Source organism: Dendrobium catenatum, unplaced genomic scaffold (genome assembly GCF_001605985.2).
Source record: "Dendrobium catenatum unplaced genomic scaffold, ASM160598v2 fragScaff_scaffold_1500, whole genome shotgun sequence".
Classification (NCBI taxonomy): domain Eukaryota; kingdom Viridiplantae; phylum Streptophyta; class Magnoliopsida; order Asparagales; family Orchidaceae; genus Dendrobium; species Dendrobium catenatum.
This window is the reverse complement of record NW_021319962.1, coordinates 409,540-415,539: the sequence shown is the minus strand read 5'-3', so window position 1 is coordinate 415,539 and position 6,000 is coordinate 409,540.

Below are 6,000 nucleotides of genomic sequence, written 5' to 3'. Positions count from 1 at the left end.
GCGGTCTAGACCGCCGGAACAAAATCACTTATCACCGGCGGTGTAGACCACCGGAAAACCGCCGGTTCATGTTTATATCCGGCGGTTTTCCGGTGGTCTGGACCGCCGGAACAAATCACTTATCACCGCCGGTTTAGACCGCCGGATAACCGCCGGTTAATGTTGATATCCGGCGGTTTACCGGCGGTTTATAGACTGTCGGTAATGCCGGCGGTGTATCGTAGCTAAGCTGCCGATTTGGCCGTCGTTAGAGTCCGACGGCTAAACCGCCGGCGTAGCCGTCGGTAATACCGACGGTCTATAAACCGCCGGTGAAAACCGCCGGTATTTGCCATTTTTCCTGTAGTGTATATTATATATTATATTTTCAGAGAAAATAGGTTGTTTTGTTGTGTTGTGTAGGAAAAATATAAAATTGTGTAGGAAAAATATAAAAAGAGGCACAAAATTTTAATTCTCATCTAGCACTACGGTGTTAGAGAAAATAATGCCACATCACCATCAAAAGCAATGCCAGAGCGCCACAATATTTACATGGCAGTGCCAACTTCTCAGGTAGATAGCACCACTCCATACTCTCCATCTTCAAGCACCATAGTGTCATGATCTATAATAACTTGGTGCAAAATTTTCCATTACAGTGTCACAAATGAAAGTCAACAGCATTACAAATATCAGTTATAACTTCCAAATAACACGACCTCACATCAAAATGGTGAAACTATTTACTAAGTAACTGATCCACATCAGTAAGTATCTTGGTGGAGTAAAAATAACAGCGTAGCAACATTAGTTCATTTCTTTGAAGTACCAATGTCGATCTTTCAATCTCCATAGCATCAGGTGCCTACTTTAGGTTTTCTTACAAAAAGTTATTGTGTTATATTTTTATGGGATTCAGTCACTTAGATAATTTCAATATAATTCATAGTGCTTCTGTTAATTTCCCTTAGGATGATAACTAAGGGAATTTAGGGAAGTACTTGATACAATTATTAGAGTGTTTTGCTTGTGTTTGTGGAAGAAATTTTGAAAGTAAAAAGGAGTGTAGAGGAGATCCACTGAACCATTCTCATGATATGTATCTCTTGTATATTCTTTCTATCCTAATATCAATGAAAATGAGTTTGCTTCAATTCAACAACATGTTTGGCTAAATTCTTTAGTTTTGAATTAATGATGTAAATATGATTTAAAGTACTAATGTGCTCTCTTAATATTTAAAAGATTAAAATGATAATTTCTATATTACTAGATCTTAATTTAATGTACATAGTGGCTATATATATAGTTAAAATTATGTGTAATATGGAGCCTCGACGGAGGAAAGCATGAATAACATGAATATTGAATTAGTAGCGGTATACCTCGGCATAGGGTATAAAATATACTAAATTACTAAAGAGATGATATAACCGTAGTAAGTCGGTGGACATCCTTTTTCCATGTAAGCTCGATAGAGATATATGAATACATATGCTCTAAAAAACATCACAATTAATGAGATTCATCAGGAAAAATATGTTATTTATATTAAACAATTCAAAACATTTTATTTATATAGTGTATTCATTTTCTTTATCTAATTCTATTTAAGTGATTGAATCTCCACAACATCTATTTTTATTGAGTACGATAATTGTTATAATTTTAATAGATAGTACTAGTATCTACAAGTGAGCATTTTTTCCTCATGCGAATGATACTCTACTCTATCACTATATTCTTTATTTGCACGTATATTTGTGTATATTAAGTAGGATTTTATAGTTTTTATATCAAAAAGAAAAAAAACCTAAGCTTTTTCAGGGATTGATAGAGCTATAAATCATTTCACAATTTTATAGGCTACTCCATAGCTCCATCAATTTTTTGGCCCCATTTCCTGGGAAGTATTTCCCTTTTTACTAAAAATTGATAATTTTATTAAATTAATTACATAGTTAGACTCCCTTACATATTTATTTTTATTATTTACTTTGATAACTAATTATATATTTTATTTCTTCTTAGTTTAATATTTTATAGCCATAGAAAGGAACTTTTAATATTTTATTCTAAAAATGAGAGAACCCTTCTAAAATTTAGAAAATAAAAAATATTTTGAAAATGATGAACTTGAATTTGAGCAAAATCATTCTAGAACACTTAAGGTTCATAAAAACTCTTTAGTAGACAAAATTCATCAGAGTATAAATATACCTACAATCCAAGCTAACAATTTTGAATTAAAACAAGCTTTTATTTAAATGGTTCAAATCTCTCAATTTTGGGGAACTCTTGTAGAAGATCCCAATTTACATTTAGCCACCTTTTTAGAAATTCTTGCACATTTAAGTACAATGGTATCAATGATGATGCTATTTTTTTTTTTTTTTTTGAAAATTGCAATTGCATTAAACTGGAAATAAAAATATACAAGCCTATGTGATGAAAATCTATTACAATCCTTCCAAATCAAGTTAACAATACTTGACGGAAGGTTCCCAAAGAAATCAGACTCCCAATGAAAATCATTAATTAAGGCATAATTGGCACATTCATCCGCCAATTTATTTCCTTCTCTAGAAATAAAATAGAAATTCACATTATTGAAACAATCTAGAAAAGAAAATGCATTTTACACACCTGATTAATCCCATTCTTCATTATTGAATGTTGAAGAAGCTTAATAACATTGATATAATCACCTTTGAAAATAATACCATTTATTCTGGTCATCCATAGTTGGATAAAAAATTTGAAATTAAACACAGCAATAAGCTTTAGAAAAGAAATGTCCCAAAGAAGCAAATTCTTTCCATATGCCATAAGGAATCTTCCTTTATGGTCTCTCAAGATTCCCGCAGTACTTGCTTTATTAGATCTTAATAAACAAGCATCCACATTTAATTTTAACCAATTTGTAGGTGGAGGATACCAATCTTAAGACAACAACAAGTGCTGATTAGTATCACAGTTCTTGTAAATTGGAAGTAATAAAGAGTATGAAGCCTGTGAGAGAGCGTCTACAGTAAGAGATTGAGGAGATGGTACCTTCAAACCTGTATATGACAATTCCTTGCCTTCCAATTCAAATAATCAGCTATTACATAAACTTTTAGAATGCTCGGATTTAATACAAAGAAGTCCTTCAACATTTTCAAGTAATCATCAACTCCATAAAAAATTTGCAAATGAATGCCCCATCTATCCAAAGCTTTAAAAATTTCCACAAGTTTGCTACAACCAGACGTTATATGAAGATTATCTTCTTCATTCATACAGCCTCTTGGACAAGTACTATAATCCCGAAGTCTTCTATAATTCATCCAACAATTCATAGGTAATGAATTGTTAATAAGTCTCCACCAGAACATTCTGACTTTAGGAAACAGTTTTAATTTCTTCATCCAATTGATATTAACACTATCCTCTTCATGTCTGCTTCTCGCTTGGAACGCCATTGCAGCAATAGACATTCCATTATTATCATTCAACATTTCCAGTTCATTATTTTTTAGTTCTTTATTAATGGGAGTTTTAATAATAATATCAATCATATCAGCAGAAAAGATATTATCCAATGAATTAATTTTCCATTCTCCATTATCATCTAGTGAAAGTTTGTTAGGGATGTTAAGCCCTTATGAACTGGTCCAAGGCTAACAAAGAGAGAGGTGAATTAGATAACTTTAAAACAAAATATAAAACATAAATCAAAATCACCACAGAAATCAAGTGAGGAAGAAAATAATGTGGAAGAAATAATAAGAAAGAACACACTAGTATTTATAGCGGTTCAGTTAAACCTTGACATACGTTCACTCCTTGGAGGCACCCTCCAAGTATTGCATTAAAACAAGTGTCTCTCCTTTAGCCCCCACAGCTAGGCGGAGAAGCCCTTATAAAATTACTTCCACCTTACCCGGTGCGGCAGAGTCGCCGGGTCCTTTGACATCAAAGAGATCTTCTTCTTTGGTGAACTTCCCTCGAGGCAAGCCTTGAATCTGACAGTATTCAGTTGCGTGCATGCCGGAGCAACCGTGTGGAACCCCCTCCACACTCCCATGAGTCCCCCCTCACAGGATTTCCTCCCTCTCTCAAATTCCACCATTTCCTCACTCTCTTTCAAGCTCTCTCTTCAAGTTTCCCCCAAAAAATGAAGCTACAATGGCTGCCAAAGACACTTACCAAGTGTCATGTCATAGCTTAAATAGAAGATCTCAAAATGAGCTCATTATTTCAAGTTGCCGACATTATCGTCCTGTACGATTAGTACAAATTAAGCTCATCAGCCTGGGACGATTTGGGATGATCAGAAGAAAATTGGTTACATCGTCTTGGTCGATCTCACGATCGTCCCGGACGATTAGTTTAAAACCAATTTCAATCATCCTGATCATCGCCCTAAATAGATTCTAGCCAATATAAATCATCCAGGAAATCGTCCTGACCGATCCTACGATCGTCCTGGACGATGTGATCGTATCAATAGCCATTAATTCCAAAGATACCAGATCAATTTAGGAATAATTGAGATAGATCATCATGGATGATGTGTATATCATCCAGGTTAATTTCCTAAAATATTGAATACCTAATCTGATCATGGCGGCTAATTCATTCTGAATTGAGCTTATCGTCCAAGTCGATACAAGTATCGTCTAGACCGATCAGCTTATGACGGCTTCCTTAATGTGGATGCCCTAATTAGGGTTTTTGCTTTTGGATAGATCGTCCAGGATGATATAAATATCATCCCAGACGATGTTACCAAAAATAGAAATCTTTAGGGAACAACAAAAAATCTTGCAAGCTATAAATCATCAGGAGCCACACCAAATACAATAGACTCAAGAAAGGAAAAAGTGTACAAACTGACTCAAACCTAGTCTACCCAATCTTGAGCTGGTTCCAAATTGCAGTCTGATCATGTGGACCTGAAATGTTAGTAAATAAGGCAGTCGTAGAAAAATAAGAGTGTTTGCTATCATCAAAATTATAAACCATAGATCCGCAACAATCTCCCCCTTTTTGATGATGACAAACATTTTAATTTGAATTTTCAAAAAGTAAACACACTCTCCTAATCTCGCCCTCACTAGAATAAAACTTTAAAAACTAGGGGAGATAAAAATATTTTTTTTGTTTTTAAAATTAAAAAAAAAAGATATACAAATAGTACAAAAATTCATCAATATGTTCTCCCCCTTTGACATTATCAAAAAGAGAGGAGGCTAAAAAAAATGAATAAAAGATAAAAATGTTCACTAATCTAGTGAAAAAAAACAAATATTCTTAAAATGAGAAAGTTACCTCTTGGTTTTAATAAAAAATTTAGTAGAATTGTATTGACAACGCATAGCCTAAAAAAGGTTAGAAATTCAAAATTTCATAATCCAAACTCAAGTTCTATAAAAAAGGCTCAAAAACTTTTTAATTCAATATCCAAATCAAGGAATAAATTAGAGAAAGAAACAATCATTTTTAGAAAAACTCCTTCCATAAAATATATCTAATAGAAGATCAATGCACGAATTGTTGAATCAAGAATCAAGATTTTCAAACTCAAGTATCAAAAGTATTAAGGGTTTTCTTAAGTTATTAAGAAGTACAATAATGGTAAGAATTAAACTTTGTGGACTCATTTTATGCCTCTTGACAATTGGTTGGCGCACTGCACATCTTTTGATACACTTTGTGTATTCTATTTTTTCAATTTGGCGTCTTTGCGCATCTTTTTTTTTTGGCATCATTGGCCAATTTTTTGAATATGCTACATTTCTTAAATCTTAAAAAACAAAATTATACCCATCCTATTGACAAAACAAATTTATTGATTAAGAAAATTATGAGTTAGATTCAGCAATTTGTAAAAGATTACTATACGATAAATAAAATATAGGGCAATAAAAAATGTAGTTTCAAAAACTAATTTAAAAGATGAAAAAGATTTTAAATCAAAAGTAGAATAACCTCTTTTAGGAAACAGAGATTGAGAGTCAAAAATACGAGTTT